Consider the following 17,500-nt stretch of genomic DNA (forward strand, 5'->3'; position numbering starts at 1 on the left):
AGGTGGACCGGGTCCAGGGGCTGCAGGTGGACCGGGTCCAGGGGCTGCAGATGGACCGGGTCTAGGGGCTGCAGGTGGACCTCAGCCTCTGCGGCAGTGCGGACACGCGGGCCCTGGACCAGGTGAGCCAGGTCCAGGGCCCTCCACAGGTCCTCCTCTGAACACCTGTCAAACGGGTCCAGGTTCATCCTCAGAGAACAGCACCGGGTCCTGGAACGAAGGGTCAGAGGTCAACGCAAAGACCTGGAGTCACCTCCATCACTACCAGCTGATCCCGTCTCTGTAGTCCCTGACCCGCCAGAGGACTCCATGACCAGGATCCAGGTGATGTCACCACGAGACTAAAGACCTCCCTCGGCTCTCCAGGAGCAGCTGACCTCTTTCTCGGTGTCCTCGTACTCTTTGACTCGCTCCACCGAAACGATGTTGTTCTCGACGTCGGTCCAGGACCGGACGATCCAGCTCAGGATCCCGGTGACCTGCAGACAGACCAGAACCGTCACGGTCCCACCGAGACGCAGAGACCACCGGGGTCACCGAGGTCAGACCGGACCAGTCGCCCCCTGCTGGCTGGACCTCTGGTGTCAAAATGGCCTTCGGGACCGGTTGTGTCTCCTGGCTGAGGAGCGCTGTGCACCTGGAGGGAGTGGGTCACCGCCAGGCCCACCACACCGGCGCTGAGCTCCTCCCGACCCCGCACCGCCAGCACGGCCGCAGCCAGAACCAGCAGGTTCCCCAGGAACTCCAGATTCACCGCCAGCCACCTGCAGGCGAGGCGACAGAGATCAACACGACGAGACGCGCCGACACCGAGACGCCGCATTCGCACCGCGCCGGAACCTGGTGGCGACGAAGCGGGGGAAGTGGGCCTCCTGGTTGCGGTCGATGCGCCGGTCGGCCTGGAGGACGAAGCGGCGCTGCTCGCCGAAGGCCCGGATGACGGCGGCGCCCTGGACCGTCTCGCTGAAGTGGCTGTCGATGGGCGAGCGGCTCACGGCCTCCAGGCGGCGCAGCTGGCACGACGACGCCACGTAGAAGCTCTGCCGACAGAGAGGAACCGGAGCCACAAAGAGGAACCGGAGCCACCGAGAGGAACCGGAGCCACCGAGAGGAACCGGGTCCTGGTCCAGATGGACCGTTACCTGTATGAAGATGTAGACGCAGGTGAGGGGGAGGAGCACCAGGCTGGTGAGGGGCGTGGCCAGCAGCAGGATGATGCAGACCTCCAGCAGCTTGAACACATAGCTCAGGATCATCTTCAGCCCGTCGGGGATCATGCAGTCGATGGCGTCGACCTCTTTGAAGAAGTGGTTCAGGAGGTTCCCGCTGGGCGTCGCCTCAAAGAAGGACATGGGCGAGCGCAGCACGCTGTGGAGGAGGTCGGCGTGGAGGCGGCGGGACGCCACGATGCCACCCAGAGCGATGGCGAGCGTCGTCCCGAACATGGCAATGCCTGAAACACCAGGGGCTCAGAATCAATAATCAAAGCGCCAATCACCATGTAGCGCCGCCCTGGTGGTCAGGAGAGAGAATGCAGCTTTAACACATGAAGCATAGACTTCTATACAACCAGAGGAGTCGCCCCCTGGTGGTCAGGAGAGAGAATGCAGCTTTAACACATGAAGCTTTGGAGATATCAGGAAACTCGACCTGGTCCTTTATGTTCACAGCCTTTACATTAATGTAGTGCTGATGACCCGTGTGTCTCATTCATGTTAGGTGACATTTGACCCACCCTGAGTGACGCCCAGAGCAGCGAACACACTCAGCTTCAGCCCGTGGTCGCTCTGCGTGCCGTTGAGCGGCGGCTCGTTGGCCCACAGGCTCAGCCAATAGCTGTAGGCCAACGAGGCGGCCTGCTGGAAGGCACAGAGGAAGACGATGGTCATGATGAAGGTCAGGCCGACGGTCCTGAAGTACTCTCTGTCCATCTGCAGCTTCACCTGACAACACAACGAGAACGCGTGTTTCATTCACTTACAACCGTTCTGTGAAGAAGAGGAAGAGTTGAAGAAGAGGAAGACCAACCCTTCCAGATTGAGCCTGGTCCACCTCCGTTAGTTTCCCAGCATGCTCAGCGTCCGAATCAATAACATTCATCATCTGAACACTGGCACTGCTCATATCACAGCTGGAACACACACACACAAATAAACAAACACACAAACAAACAAACAAGAAACAGAACATTTCAACTCGTGAAGGTTGTTGGACCTAATGAGTTGCTGCTGAGAAAGATCCAGAGAGAAGTCAGACCAACGAGACACCGACTTCCTGCTGCCTACACACACACACACACATACACATATACACTACATGTCATTTAGCAGACGCTTTTATCCAAAGCGACTGACAATAAGTGCATCAACCTAGAGTACAAACTAAGAACAACAAGAACACAGGAAGTAACATTTCCTCAACATAGTTGAACTACAAAAGTACCATAATGAGAGCCATTTAAGAGCCACTGAAGTGCAAATCTGTGTTTTAATCCAGATAGTCGGAAAAGGTGTGTTTTCAGTCTCCGGCGGAAGATGTAGAGACTTCCTGCTGTCCTGATGTCAGTGGGGAGCTCGTTCCACCACTGAGGAGCAGGACAGCAAACAGTCTGGATGTAGAGCGGTTAGCTCGAGGTGCAGGAGGCACAAGACGATTGGCTGTTGCTACCAGAGGGGAAAGAACGTTGGACCACTGCTATACGCCATTCAAGAGAGGCTACAAGGCTGTCTCTCTCCCTCCGTTCGGCAAATCAGACCATGCCGCCATTTTTCTGCTTCCGGAGTACCGACAAAAGATCGCGCGGGAAGCGGTAGTGACGAGGAACGTGAAGCGGTGGTCTGACCAATCAGAGGCTGAGCTACAGGACGCTCTGCGTGTCGTCGACTGGGACATGATCCAATCCAGTTCCAGTGACGTCAGCGAGTTTGCGGAAGTAGCAATGAGCCTCATAGCAACGCTAGCGGACACCATCGTCCCCACGGTAAAAGTTAGGGTCTTTCCTAATCAAAAGCCGTGGGTTGATAGATCCATCCGTGAAGCTGTGAACGCCCGCATTGCTGCCTATAACTCCGGTCTTGTATCCGGCAACATGGACGAGTACAAGGCAGCGGTCTATGGACTGAGGAGGGCGGTGAAGAACGCCAAAAGGAGGTACCGAGACAGAGTGGAATCACAGATGGAGCAGCGCGACACCAGGCGCCTATGGCAGGGGCTACGGACTATTACAAACTACCAGAGCAGACCCGCGCAATGGTGAGTGCCGACGCATCCCTAGCGGACGACCTGAACTCATTTTATGCACGGTTTGAGGCTAGCAACAACAGCGCTAGCTCGCCCTAACAACAACACCGTTAAGCGTAGCCGAGGTGAGTTCTACCGCTGGGGATGAACACACACTCTGTGACCGAGCACAGTGTGAGGAGGGCTCTGTTGAGGGTGAACACCAGGAAAGCTGCAGGTCCAGATGGCATATCTGGGCGAGTACTGAAGACCTGTGCTAACCAGCTAGCTCCAGTGTTCACCACAATATTCAACCTCTCCTGGCTGAGTCCGTGGTCCCCGCCTGCTTCAAGAGATCCACTATTGTCCCTGTGCCCAAGAATGCTTCTCCAGCATGTATGAATGACTACCGACCGGTGGCCCTCACCTCGGTGGTCATGAAATGCTTTGAGAGGCTGATAAAGGACTACATCTGCGCCTTCCTCCCTTCCTCCATGGACCCGCTGCAGTTTGCTTATCGCCCAAACAGATCCACGGATGATGCTGTCTCCCAGGTACTGCACACCACACTCTCTCATCTGGACAGCCAGAGGGGGCTATGTGAGACTGCTGTTCATTGATTATAGTTCAGCTTTCAACACCATAGTCCCTCCAGACTGGCCGGCAAGCTGATTGAGCTGGGACTGAACACCCCTGTGTGCTTGGATCCTGGACTTCCTGACCGCCAGGCCACAGGTGGTCAGGGTGGGCAGACACACCTCAAATCCCTCACCCTGAACACAGGATCCCCAGGGTTGCGTCCTCAGCCCCTACTGTACTCCCTGTACACATGACTGTGTGGCCAGGTTCAGCTCAACACCATCATCAAGTTTGCGGATGACACAGTGGTGGTGGGCCTGATCTCCGACAACGGCGAGAAGGCCTACCTGGAGGAAGGTGCTGGTCTGTCACTCTGGTGCCAGGACAACAGCCTCATCATGGATGTCAGCAAAACTAAGGAGCTGATTGTGGACTTTGGAGGGTACAACAACAGAGGACGTACTCACCACTGGGGATTAACGGGACTACTGTGGAGAGGGTGAGCGGTATAAATACCTGGGAGTCCACATCACCGAGGATCTGACATGGTCCTACACAGACACTCTGGTGAGAAAGGCAAGGCAGCGCCTCTACCACCTCAGGCAGCTGAGGAAATTTAAAGTTTCCCAGAGGATCCTTCAGTCCTTCTACTCTGGAGCTGTAGAGAGCGTCCTGACAGGAAGCATCACAGCCTGGTTTGGCAACTGCTCCGCTCAGGACAGGAAGGCTCTGCAGAGAGTAGTGCGTTCGGCTGAACGCACTATTGGAACTACACTCCCACCCTGCAGGACTTGTACACCAGGAGGTGCAGAACCAGAGCCGGCAGGATCATGAAGGATCCTCACCACCCCAACAACAGACTGTTTCAGCTGCTGCGGTCAGGCAGGCGCCTCCGTAGTCACGCTGCAAGAACAGAGAGACTGAGACGGAGTTTCTTTCCTCAGGCCATCAGGACTGTGAACTCCGACCTCACCAGGACCCCATAGACCCACATAGACTCACACACACTGCACACACACACACACACACACACACACACACACACACACACACACACACACACACACACACACACACACACACTTACTGTAAATATTGTGTTTTTTATTGTAAATAGTGTGTACTTGTTGCCCTTGCACATTCCTGCTGAGCATTGCCACTTTCATTTCACTGCACACCCTGTGTGTGTATGTGACAAATAAAACATCTTGAATCTTGAATCTTGGGTGTACGGTGTGACCACATCCAGGATGTAGACGGGGCCGATCCGTTCAGAGCGCGGTACCAAGAACCAGTGTTTTGAAGCGGATGCTGCTCCACCGGGAACCAGTGGAGAGATCGAAGGAGCGGAGCGGTGTGGGGGGAGGAGCGGAGGCTGAAGACCAGCTGCTGCATTCTGGATGAGCTGCAGAGGTCGGATGGCCTCAGCGGGTAGACCAGCCAGGAGGAAGTTGCAGTAGCCAAGGCGTGAAATGACCAGAGCCTGGACCAGAACCTGGACCAGAGCCTGGACCAGAGCCTGGACCAGAACCTGGACCAGAACCTGGACCAGAGCCTGGACCAGAACCTGGACCAGAGCCTGGACCAGAGCCTGTGCCGCCTTCTGAGTAAGAAGAGGCCGTGTTCTCCTGATGTTGTGCAGCATGTACCTACAGGAACGCGTCGTCACAGTGATGTTGGCCGTCAGGGAGTTGACTGTCGAGTGTCACCCCGAGGTTCCTGGCAGTCGGGGGCGGGGCCAACACAGAGCTGGTGAAGGTGGTAGTCAGGTCATGGGTGGGGGAGCCTTTCCCTGGAAGGAATAGTAGCTCGGTCTTGTCAGGGTTGATCTTCAGGTGGTGAGCAGACATCCACTGAGAGATGTCGGTCAGACAGGCAGAGATTTGTGCCGCCACCTGTGTTTCAGATTGGGGAAACGAGAAGATCAGTTGAGTGTCATCGGCATAGCGATGGTAGGAGAAGCCATGCGAACGAATGACAGAGAGAAGAGGAGGGAACCCAGGACGGAGCCTTGAGGGACCCCATAGTGAGAGGAAGAGGAGGGGACCCAGGACGGAGCCTTGAGGGACCCCATAGTGAGAGGAAGAGGAGGGGACCCAGATCCTCTCCACGTTACCCAGTAAGTGCGGTCGTTAAGGTAGGAAGAGAAAAGCGCGAGTGCAGTGCCTGAGATCCCAGGTCCTGAAGAGAAGAGATCAGGATCTGGTGGTTCACGGTGTCAAATGCTGCAGAAAGGTCTAGAAGGATAAGGACAGAGGAGAGAGAGGATGCTCTAGCAGAGTGAAGGATAAGGACAGAGGAGAGAGAGGCTGCTCTAGCAGAGTGAAGAATAAGGACAGAGGAGAGAGAGGATGCTCTTGCAGAGTGAAGGATAAGGACAGAGGAGAGAGAGGATGCTCTTGCAGAGTGAAGGATAAGGACAGAGGAGAGAGAGGCTGCTCTAGCAGAGTGAAGAATAAGGACAGAGGAGAGAGGATGCTCTTGCAGAGTGAAGGATAAGGACAGAGGAAAGAGAGGATGCTCTTGCAGAGTGAAGGATAAGGACAGAGGAGAGAGAGGATGCTCTTGCAGAGTGAAGGATAAGGACAGAGGAAAGAGAGGATGCTCTTGCAGAGTGAAGGATAAGGACAGAGGAGAGAGAGGATGCTCTAGCAGAGTGAAGGATAAGGACAGAGGAGAGAGAGGATGCTCTTGCAGAGTGAAGGATAAGGACAGAGGAGAGAGGATGCTCTAGCAGAGTGAAGGATAAGGACAGAGGAGAGAGAGGATGCTCTATAGAGAGACATGTCTGTAGTAAGCTCCGGTTGCCAGCAGCGAGCATGACTTCTTCTTCTCCCCCTCCCGCTCCTCTTGCTCAGTGTGTCTCATGTCTAGTTCTCCCCCTGCCTCCCTTAATGATAACGATACATGCAACAAGTGTAGTTTATTTGCTAGGTTGGAGGCAGGTCTAAGTGGGTTAGATGCACGGCTCCGCGCTATCGAAGCTCAGACAGCTATGCTAGTTAGCCCGCCCTCTCCCGTAGTCGGCGCGGAGCTACAGTCAGCTGTTAGCTGTTCCCCGGCGGTAACCGTGCAGCCGGGTGGTTGGGTAACTGTTCCAGGAGTAGTAAGTCTACACAGAAGCCCGCTGTGCACCAACCACTTCACGTTTCCAACCGGTTTTCCCTGCTCAGCGACCCGCTGAGGAACACACCCTGGTTATCGGGAGCTCTATAGTCAGGAAGGTGACGTTAGCGAAGCCGCGGACCAGAGTCGTGTGCCTCCCGGGGGCCAGAGCGGGCGACGTGGAGTCTTGTTTGAAGCTGCTGGCTAAGGACAAGCGGAGATACAGGCTGTGTCTACTACCGCGCACTTAACGAAGTACACTGCAATTCAGTGCACTGCATTGCAGTGTACTGCGAAGTGCTGTCTCAAATGGAACACTTAACCGTTCACCACTTGGCGGAAGTGACGGACGCAAATCTGTTCACGGCACCCGCGAAATTAAGCCGGGAGTGACATATGCAAATCTGCTTGCGATCCCGTAACCCTTAAAGTGACCAAATGAATGCACTTCTTGCCCTCTTGTTGTCCCTTGTTTACCTTTCTCCACCCCATGTGGAAACTGCGATACCTCCACAATCGCGGCAGGAGCCTCCGCCTTCTGGCTGAAGTCGAGATGGTATATGTAAATTTAATTGTGTGATTTTGCCTTACCTTCACAGCATAGCTTCATGTAGTAGTTGCAATTAAATTCTCCTCGCTAGGTATGCTAAATTCTCAATTATCTTTGTCAGAAGTAGCCTTCTTCTTTGCAATCCACAGACACACCATATGGAAATAAAACATGACAAATCTGTACATGTTTGTCCCTAGATTCCATTTAGTTTTAAGAATTATCCACTGAAATGATAGTCATCATCTGCTTGAATTCACACAGTAATAGGCCTACTTTGACTGACTGTACTTTTATACACATCTCTGTTGTAGTTAAGTTTACCCTGATACAGGAATCAATGAGCAATTGAACACACAGGCATATTAATTATTGTTACAAACATGCATCAATTCTAATATAAATCAGAAAACGCAATAAAAGACTACAAAATAGAATGACAACATTTTATTGATAAAATGACTTACATATTAATATAATCTTCCCCTCCCCTCCCCACACTCTACAGCAGCCACCCAGTCCCAGGCGGCGCTGCCGTATCAATGCTGCAATGCCACTGCTGGCGTTGTGTTGTGATGGCCACAGTGACATGAGGGTGGACTTCAGGCTCACCAGAGTCATTCAACGCCCTCATGGCTGTGCTGGGCACTGACTGGGACCACGGTTGGGGCCCCGAGATCTCCTGTCTAGTTTGTATTTTTTGGCGGTGGTGGCCAGGGCCTTCGACAGGCCCCGGGCTCAGTGCCTGATGCCAGGGTCCTGAATAACAGCCCCATCTTCTATGAGCAGTCATCCCCTCCACCAGGATACTGTATCCTTGGGGATGGTGGCTCCCCCTGCCTGTCCCAACCCATCTGCCTCATGACCCCCTTCAGGCAGCCTGTCCACCTCCAAGCTACAACTGCTGCCTGTCAAAGGCGAGGTGTGTTGTGGAGAGGTCCTTCGAGATACTGAAGACGCGATGGCGGTCCATCTTCTTCAAGGCCCTGGAGGTGGATGTGAGGTGCCAGAGGTCATTGGAGCCAGATGTCGGGAGGGCAGCAGAGGACCAGCACCAGCACCTCCAGGAAACGTCTCTGGGGCAGGAAACAGAAATAGGATAGCCATTCAGTGCTCTGTCCCAGACCACCATTACATTTAAATTAATACATACACGACATTAAAAAAACAACACACGATGATTGAAAGCTACAATTATTTCTAGAAGGACAAGCTTAGATAGCTATCGTAATGGTATTAATTATCGGGCGTGTGTGCAAAGCGTTCATGTGTCATGTTAACCCGTTATTAAACTGAGCATATCCATTGTTAATCCATTATTAAAATTGCTATTTCGATTGTTTAACAGAACAGCCGTTGTTTAACACTGTCCGATGACTGACAGCTATCTGTCGTCGGACTTGCCGCTGGAGAAGCGCCTGGAGCCGACCTGCCCCGGCTCGTCAAGCGAAAAGTGTCCGATAAAAGTGCACCTTCGTCGGACTGGCGAGAGGACCGGGTGGTGGATTAGCCAGCTAGCTTATCATAACTGCCATGCAGATCAATGGCATCTAATGCTACCTAGGTATGCTCACTAATCTGAGAATGGCATGTTAGTAGTACATTGTAATACCAGTACAATGTGTAATAACCGCTGATACTTACATTTACGGTCTGTAGCTTCGTGGTCTACCGCTTGTGCTGTCCGCCATTGTTTTAGAAATAAAATGAAAAGCTGGCGAAATGGCTCCTCCTCTTCCGGTACGTAGCCAAGATGGCGGCCGCTTAGGGCGAGTAGTGTCCATCGTTTTACATGTTTTGCCCGTTTGCAGTGCACCATCCGGGTACTTTCAGTGCACTGAATTCTGCTGGATTTTTCAGTGGCGCACTTCGAACACTGAAAGTCAGCTCCAAGTGCTCAAGTGCTCAAGTGTGCGGTAGTAGACACAGCCACAGTCAGATTGTAATACACGCCGGTGGTAATGACGCCCGAGCCCGTCGGTCGGAAGTCACTAAAATTAATGTGGAATCCGTGTGTGCTTATGCCAAGACGTTGTCGGACACCGTAATTTTCTCTGGCCCTCTCCCAAATTTGCAGACAGACGAATTGTTTAGCCGAATGTCGTCTTTCAACCGCTGGCTGTCGAGGTGCCCAGCGAATAATGTGGGCTACGTAGACAACTGGAAGACTTTCTGGGGAAAGCCTGATCTGATGAGGAGAGACGGCATTCATCCCACGTTGTTCTTAGTCTTTCACATCCAACCTGGAAAACACTACAGCCAATTCTATTTGTGATTCTGTACCGGCCACCAGGTCCATATTCAGAGTTTATATCTGAATTCTCAGAATTTATATCAAGTTTGGTTCTTAAAACCGATAAAGTTATTATTGTTGGAGATTTTAATATCCATGTGGATGTTGATAATGATTGCCTTAGTGCTGCATTCATCTCCTTGTTGGACTCGATTGGCTTCTGTCAGAGTACAGAAACCCACTCACAGCTTTGGCCACACGCTTGATCTTGTTCTTACTTATGGCGTTGACATTGAGCATTTGAACGTCTTCCCACAGAATCCTCTTCTGTCAGACCACAACCTCATAACTTTTGAATTTATACTACCGGTGTACTCCGTTAGTCAAAGTTTCTACACCAGATGTCTAACTGACAGTGCTGTAGCTAAATTTAAAGAAGCGATTCCTTCTGTATTTGATTCGATACCACGTCTCAATATAACAGAGGACTCCTGGTCTAACTTTAGTCCGTCCCAGATTGATCATCTTGTTGACAGTGCCACAGGCTCTCTGAGAATGACACTGGACTCGATAGCCCCTCTGTAGAAGAAGACAGTGAGGAAGAGGAGGTTTGCTCCCTGGTATAACCCTCAGACCCGCAAACTGAAGCAAACGTCACGGAAGCTTGAACGCATATGGCGTTCAACTAATCTCGAAGAATCCCGCTTAGTTTGGCGAGATAGTCTTAAAACATATAAGAAGGCCCTCTGTAATGCCAGAGCAGCCTATTACTCATCAGTAATAGAGAAAAATAAGAACAACCCCAGGTTTCTCTTCAGCACTGTAGCCAGGCTGACAGAGAGTCACAGCTCTGTGGAGCCGAGCATTCCTATGAACCTCAGTGGTAATGACTTTATGAACTTCTTTAATGAAAAGATTTTAACTATTAGGTACAAGATTAATAATCTCTTGCCCATAACCAGTGCCAATCTGTCCTCAAGTGGAATGGCCTTGGAAACCGCTGTATGCCCTGGTGTATATTTGGAGGGCTTTTCTCCCATCAACCGTGACCAATTATCTTCAACGGTTTCTACTTCGAACACGTCTACCTGTCTCTTGGACCCCATCCCGACGAGGCTGCTTAAAGACGTTTTGCCTTTAATTGGCGGCTCTCTATTAGATATTATCAATGTGTCTCTGCTAACAGGCCACGTACCACACTCCTTCAAGGTGGCTGTTATTAAACCTCTCCTGAAGAAGCCCACTCTGGATCCAGAGGTGTTGGCTAACTACAGACCGATCTCTAACCTCCTTCCTCTCCAAGATCCTTGAGAAAGTGGTCGCAAATCAGTTGTGCGACTTTCTACATCATAATAGTTTATTTGAGAAATTTCAATCAGGATTTAGAAAACACCGCAGCACCGAGACGGCACTGGTGAAAATTACAAATGACCTCTTAATGGCAGCAGATAAAGGACTCCTCTCTGTCCTGGTCTTGTTAGACCTTAGTGCTGCATTCGACACCATTGACCATGACATCCTGTTACAGAGACTGGAGCAGTCGATTGGCATTTCAGGCACGGCACTAATTTGGTTTAAATCCTATTTATCAGATCGATCTCAGTTTGTATTTGTAAACGATGACGCCTCGATAACCACCAACGTTAATCACGGAGTTCCACAAGGTTCTGTGCTTGGACCAATTTTATTTACCTTATACATGCTTCCTCTGGGCAATATTATCAGGAAACACTCCATAAACTTTCATTGTTATGCAGATGATACTCAACTATATTTATTGATAAAACCAGAGGAGAGCAACCAACTCGGTAAAATTCAAGCATGTCTTAAAGACATAAAAACATGGATGACCTGCAACTTTTTGATGTTAAACTCAGACAAAACCGAAGTAATTTTAATCGGCCCTGAGCACCTCAGAGATCAATTATCTGGTGATGTGGATTCTGTAGACGGCATTGCCCTGGCATCCAACACCACTGTAAAGAATCTTGGCGTTATCTTTGATCGGGACTTGTCCTTTAACTCCCACGTAAAGCAAATCTCAAGGACTGCATTCTTTCATCTACGTAATATTTCAAAAATCAGGCACATCTAGTCTCAAAAAAATGCAGAAAAATTGGTTCACGCGTTCGTTACTTCGAGACTGGATTACTGCAACTCCTTATTATCAGGCTGCTCTAATAAATCTCTTAGGTCCCTCCAGTTGATCCAGAATGCTGCAGCTCGTATTCTCACTAAAACTAAGAACAGAGATCACATCACTCCTGCACTAGCTGCTCTGCACTGGCTCCCAGTAAAATCAAGAATCACTTTTAAAATTCTTCTCTTAACGCATAAAGCCTTGATTGGTGATGCACCATCATATCTTAAGGAGCTTGTAGTACCATATTGCCCACTAGAGAGCTACGCTCACTAAATGCGGGACTACTTGTAGTTCCTAGAGTCTTAAAAAGTAGAATGGGAGCCAGAGCCTTTAGTTATCAAGCTCCTCTTCTATGGAACCAGCTTCCACCTTCAGTCCGGGAGGCAGACACAGTCACCTCGTTTAAGAGTAGACTTAAGACCTTCCTCTTTGACAGAGCTTATAGTTAGGGCTGAATCAGGTTCACCTGGTCCAGCCCTTGATATGCTGCTATAGGCTTATAGCTGCCGGGGACGTTTTAGGATGCACTGAGTACCTATCTCTTTTTTCTCTCCTTAAGGATGAATTTTCATCTCTCAATCACACGTTACTAACTCTGCTTTCTCCCCGGAGTCCTTTGTGACTTCACGTCTCATGGGGTCATCGGACCCTATGAGACGGCATAGATCCCATCTGCTGATGGATCATCGAGGCCTGGGTCGTGGAATTCCTGCTCCTGACTACGCCACTGTCCTGTTGAGACTCCGCCCACTGTTGAGACTCCGCCCACTCCTCCTCCACCGCCATCTGCCTGATGGATCGTGGAGGTCTCCATCGTGGAATATGCCTACTATGAACTATTCATACACTCTGTCATATTCATTGAATGTATTTTAACTCTAAATCTGTCCTTCTGTACACATTACATCTATTGCATCTGTCCATCCTGGAGAGGGATCCTCCTCTGTTGCTCTCCTGCAGGTTTCTTCCTTTTTCCCCTGAAGGGTTATTTGGGAGTTTTTCCTGGTCCGATGTGAGGTTTTGGGGCAGGGATGTCTATGTGTACAGATTGTAAAGCACTCCGAGACAAATTTGTAATTTGTGAAATTGGGCTATACAAATAAACTGAATTGAATTGAATAGAGAGACAGGTCTATAGAGAGACAGGTCTGTAGAGAGACAGGTCTGTAGTGAGACAGGTCTATAGAGAGACAGGTCTGTAGAGAGACAGGTCTGTAGAGAGACAGGTCTGTAGAGACAGGTCTATAGAGAGACAGGTCTGTAGAGAGACAGGTCTGTAGAGAGACAGGTCTGTAGAGAGACAGGTCTATAGAGAGACAGGTCTATAGAGAGACAGGTCTGTAGAGAGACAGGTCTGTAGAGAGACAGGTCTGTAGAGAGACAGGTCTATAGAGAGACAGGTCTATAGAGAGACAGGTCTGTAGAGACAGGTCTGTAGAGAGACAGGTCTGTAGAGACAGGTCTGTAGAGAGACAGGTCTGTAGAGAGACAGGTCTATAGAGAGACAGGTCTGTAGAGAGACAGGTCTAGAGAGACAGGTCTGTAGAGAGACAGGTCTGTAGAGAGACAGGTCTATAGAGAGACAGGTCTGTAGAGACAGGTCTGTAGAGAGACAGGTCTATAGAGAGACAGGTCTGTAGAGAGACAGGTCTGTAGAGAGACAGGTCTGTAGAGAGACAGGTCTGTAGAGAGACAGGTCTGTAGAGAGACAGGTCTGTAGAGAGACAGGTCTGTAGAGAGACAGGTCTATAGAGACAGGTCTGTAGAGAGACAGGTCTGTAGAGAGACAGGTCTGTAGAGAGACAGGTCTGTAGAGACAGGTCTGTAGAGACAGGTCTGTAGAGAGACAGGTCTGTAGAGAGACAGGTCTGTAGAGAGACAGGTCTGTAGAGAGACAGGTCTGTAGAGAGACAGGTCTGTAGAGAGACAGGTCTATAGAGAGACAGGTCTGCAGAGAGACAGGTCTATAGAGAGACAGGTCTATAGAGAGACAGGTCTGTAGAGAGACAGGTCTATAGAGAGACAGGTCTGTAGAGAGACAGGTCTGTAGAGAGACAGGTCTGTAGAGACAGGTCTGTAGAGAGACAGGTCTGTAGAGAGACAGGTCTGTAGAGAGACAGGTCTGTAGAGAGACAGGTCTGTAGAGAGACAGGTCTAGAGAGACAGGTCTGTGGAGAGACAGGTCTGTGAGAGACAGGTCTGTAGAGAGACAGGTCTGTAGAGAGACAGGTCTATAGAGACAGGTCTATAGAGAGACAGGTCTGTAGAGAGACAGGTCTATAGAGAGACAGGTCTGTAGAGAGACAGGTCTGTAGAGAGACAGGTCTGTAGAGAGACAGGTCTATAGAGACAGGTCTGTAGAGAGACAGGTCTGTAGAGAGACAGGTCTATAGAGACAGGTCTGTAGAGAGACAGGTCTGTAGAGAGACAGGTCTATAGAGAGACAGGTCTGTAGAGAGACAGGTCTATAGAGAGACAGGTCTGTAGAGACAGGTCTGTAGAGAGACAGGTCTGTAGAGACAGGTCTGTAGAGACAGGTCTGTAGAGACAGGTCTATAGAGAGACAGGTCTGTAGAGAGACAGGTCTATAGAGAGACAGGTCTGCAGAGAGACAGGTCTATAGAGAGACAGGTCTGTAGAGAGACAGGTCTATAGAGAGACAGGTCTATAGAGACAGGTCTGTAGAGAGACAGGTCTATAGAGAGACAGGTCTGTAGAGAGACAGGTCTATAGAGACAGGTCTATAGAGAGACAGGTCTGTAGAGAGACAGGTCTATAGAGAGACAGGTCTATAGAGACAGGTCTATAGAGACAGGTCTGCAGAGAGACAGGTCTGTAGAGACAGGTCTGTAGAGAGACAGGTCTGTAGAGACAGGTCTGTAGAGAGACAGGTCTGTAGAGACAGGTCTGTAGAGACAGGTCTGTAGAGACAGGTCTGTAGAGACAGGTCTGTAGAGAGACAGGTATGTAGAGAGACAGGTCTATAGAGAGACAGGTCTGTAGAGAGACAGGTCTGCAGAGACAGGTCTATAGAGAGACAGGTCTGTAGAGAGACAGGTCTGTAGAGAGACAGGTCTGCAGAGAGACAGGTCTGTAGAGACAGGTTAGAGAGAGACAGGTCTGAGAGAGACAGGTCTATAGAGGGACAGCTCTATAGAGACAGGTCTATAGAGACAGGTCTATAGAGAGACAGGTCTATAGAGAGACAGGTCTGTAGAGAGACAGGTCTGTAGAGAGACAGGTCTATAGAGACAGGTCTATAGAGAGACAGGTCTATAGAGAGACAGGTCTGTAGAGAGACAGGTCTATAGAGAGACAGGTCTATAGAGAGACAGGTCTGTAGAGACAGGTCTATAGAGAGACAGGTCTGTAGAGAGACAGGTCTGCAGAGAGACAGGTCTATAGAGAGACAGGTCTATAGAGAGACAGGTCTATAGAGAGACAGGTCTGTAGAGAGACAGGTCTGTAGAGAGACAGGTCTATAGAGACAGGTCTGTTGACTCTCCTCCTTCAGAGGGAAACAGCCAGTTGAGAGGGAGCTGTTAATAAGATGGTGAGAGGTCAGGAGGTCAGGAGCAACAGCCTGGAGGATGGGAGACGGGGTCAAGGGGTCAGGTGGTCGGTCAGCGGAGGTCAAGCTGAGAACCTGATTGGGAGACAAGGGGGTGAGAGAGGAAAGAGAGGGGGATGAAGAAGTTAGTGCTGGTGAGGTGAGAGAAGATGGATGAGTCAAGGAGGAGCGGATGTCGTCCATCTTGTTTGTAAAGTAGTCACAAAGTGGCAGAAGGGTGGAAGGAGGAGGGGCCAGGGGGATGAAGGAGGAGGGGCCAGGGGGATGAAGGAGGAGGGGCCAGGGGGATGAAGGAGGGGGGAAAGAGAGAGAAGAGTCAGACCACCACGAAGAGGAGAGGAGCACCGAGTCTTAAAGGACAAAGAGAATCAAGAGATGAAGACAGGGAGGAGAGCGTCTGTGGCAGAGTTAGTATGCATGAGAGGAGGAGAGAGGAGGAGAGAGGAGAGAGGAGGAGAGAGGAGGAGAGGAGAGAGGAGGAGATGAGGTGAGAGGAGGAGAGGAGGAGAGAGAGGAGGAGGACAGAGAGGAGGAGAGAGAGGAGGAGAGAGAGGAGGAGAGAGGAGGACAGAGAGGAGGAGAGAGGAGGAGAGGAGGAGGAGGGAGGACAGAGGGGAGAGAGAGGAGAGGAGAGGAGAGAGAGGAGGAGAGAGGAGGACAGAGGAGGAGAGGAGGGAGGACAGAGAGGAGGAGAGAGGAGGAGAGGAGGAGGACAGAGGAGGACAGAGAGGGAGGAGAGAGGAGGAGAGGAGGACAGAGAGGAGGAGCAGGGAGGAGGAGAGAGAGGACAGAGAGGAGGAGCAGAGAGGAGGACAGAGAGGAGGAGCAGAGAGGAGGAGAGAGAGGGCAGAGAGGAGGACAGAGGAGGAGAGAGGAGGACAGAGAGGAGGAGAGAGGAGGACAGAGGAGGAGGAGAGGAGGACAGAGAGGAGGACAGAGAGAGGAGGACAGAGAGGAGGAGAGAGAGGAGGACAGAGAGGAGGAGAGAGAGGAGGACAGAGAGGAGAGGGAGGACAGGAGGACAGAGAGGACAGAGAGGAGGACAGAGAGGAGGACAGAGAGGAGGAGAGAGGAGGACAGACAGGAGGAGAGAGAGGAGGACAGAGGGTGTGGATGTTGTGGCGTACAGGTCCAGAGAGAGAGATGAAGAGGTGGTCAGAGACATGGAGTCACAGAGAGGTCAGAGGGAGAGCAGCTTCTACTGGACATGGAGTCACGGTGGCTTAGTGAGTAGGAGGGGAGGGACTGAGAGGTGAAAGGAAGACAGGAAGAGTCACAGGTCACATGACTTCTGTCTGGATGTTGAAGTCGCCCAGGAGGAGGAGGAGCGTGTTCCGAGAAGGTCGACAGGAGGACGTCGAGCTCTCCAAGAGATCTCCCAAAGAACCAGGGGGAGAGAAGCACCATGTGGGTGAGAGGAGTCTGGAGCTCCACCAGAGGGGCTGAAGGAGACGTCTGCTGTGGTCCAGGTCTCAGGGAGACAGGAAGTCAAGCGACTGCTCCACGGCAAACAGATGAAAGCGGCCTTTGGCTGACTGACCGTTCCAGAGGCCTCCTGTGACCAGGTGCTGGGTGTGAGTAGAACGGGTAGGAAGGAGAACAGAGGAGGGGTTCCGGTCCATGAATGGATGTCTTTGTCCTCCGAGTCTTCTGACGCTAAAGACCCGATCCGGTTCTGAGCCCAGGTTGGTGCCGATTACCTCCAGCCGCGTTGACCCCGCCCCTTGGCCGTTGGTATTCAAATGACACTCAATTGAAACCAGGTGATGAGCACTCGTCCAATCAGTGAAGATTCAGGTGTCAGTAAACAGGACACACCTCTCGACCAAAACCAATCCTACAACAGGACAGACCAACAATCCAGCAGCTTTAAACAACAAATACACAGGAACTCAGCAGATAAAACTGATTTAAAGAAAACACTTAGCAGGATCCAAGTAGCCAGTAGTCTCGCTTCACAGGTAGAAAATGCACACTGCAGACTTAGCCCCGGGAGATCTATTTAAGGCATCTCGTCTTCATCACCAGGGACATTTCGTCTTCATCGTCGTCTTCACCTGGTCACATGACATCTATTGTTCATCTGGTCACATGACATCT

General features: G+C 51.1%; 1 long non-coding RNA gene and 1 pseudogene across 1 annotated transcript; both read right to left on the reverse strand.

Annotated features, from left to right (window-relative positions):
• Nucleotides 1-6,619, reverse strand: part of LOC130213177 (multidrug resistance-associated protein 1-like) — a 20,916-nt pseudogene extending 14,297 nt beyond the window's left edge.
• Nucleotides 6,620-7,885: 1,266 nt separating this feature from the next.
• On the reverse strand, nt 7,886-9,909 carry LOC130213097 (uncharacterized). The gene is made up of 2 exons (XR_008835445.1): nt 9,098-9,909; nt 7,886-8,529 (listed from the first exon to the last, which is right to left on the reverse strand). It is a non-coding gene; the product is annotated as an uncharacterized LOC130213097 (long non-coding RNA).
• Between the last annotated feature and the right edge of the window lie 7,591 nt (nt 9,910-17,500).

This window comes from Pseudoliparis swirei, chromosome 22 (genome assembly GCF_029220125.1).
Source record: "Pseudoliparis swirei isolate HS2019 ecotype Mariana Trench chromosome 22, NWPU_hadal_v1, whole genome shotgun sequence".
Classification (NCBI taxonomy): Eukaryota; Metazoa; Chordata; class Actinopteri; order Perciformes; family Liparidae; genus Pseudoliparis; species Pseudoliparis swirei.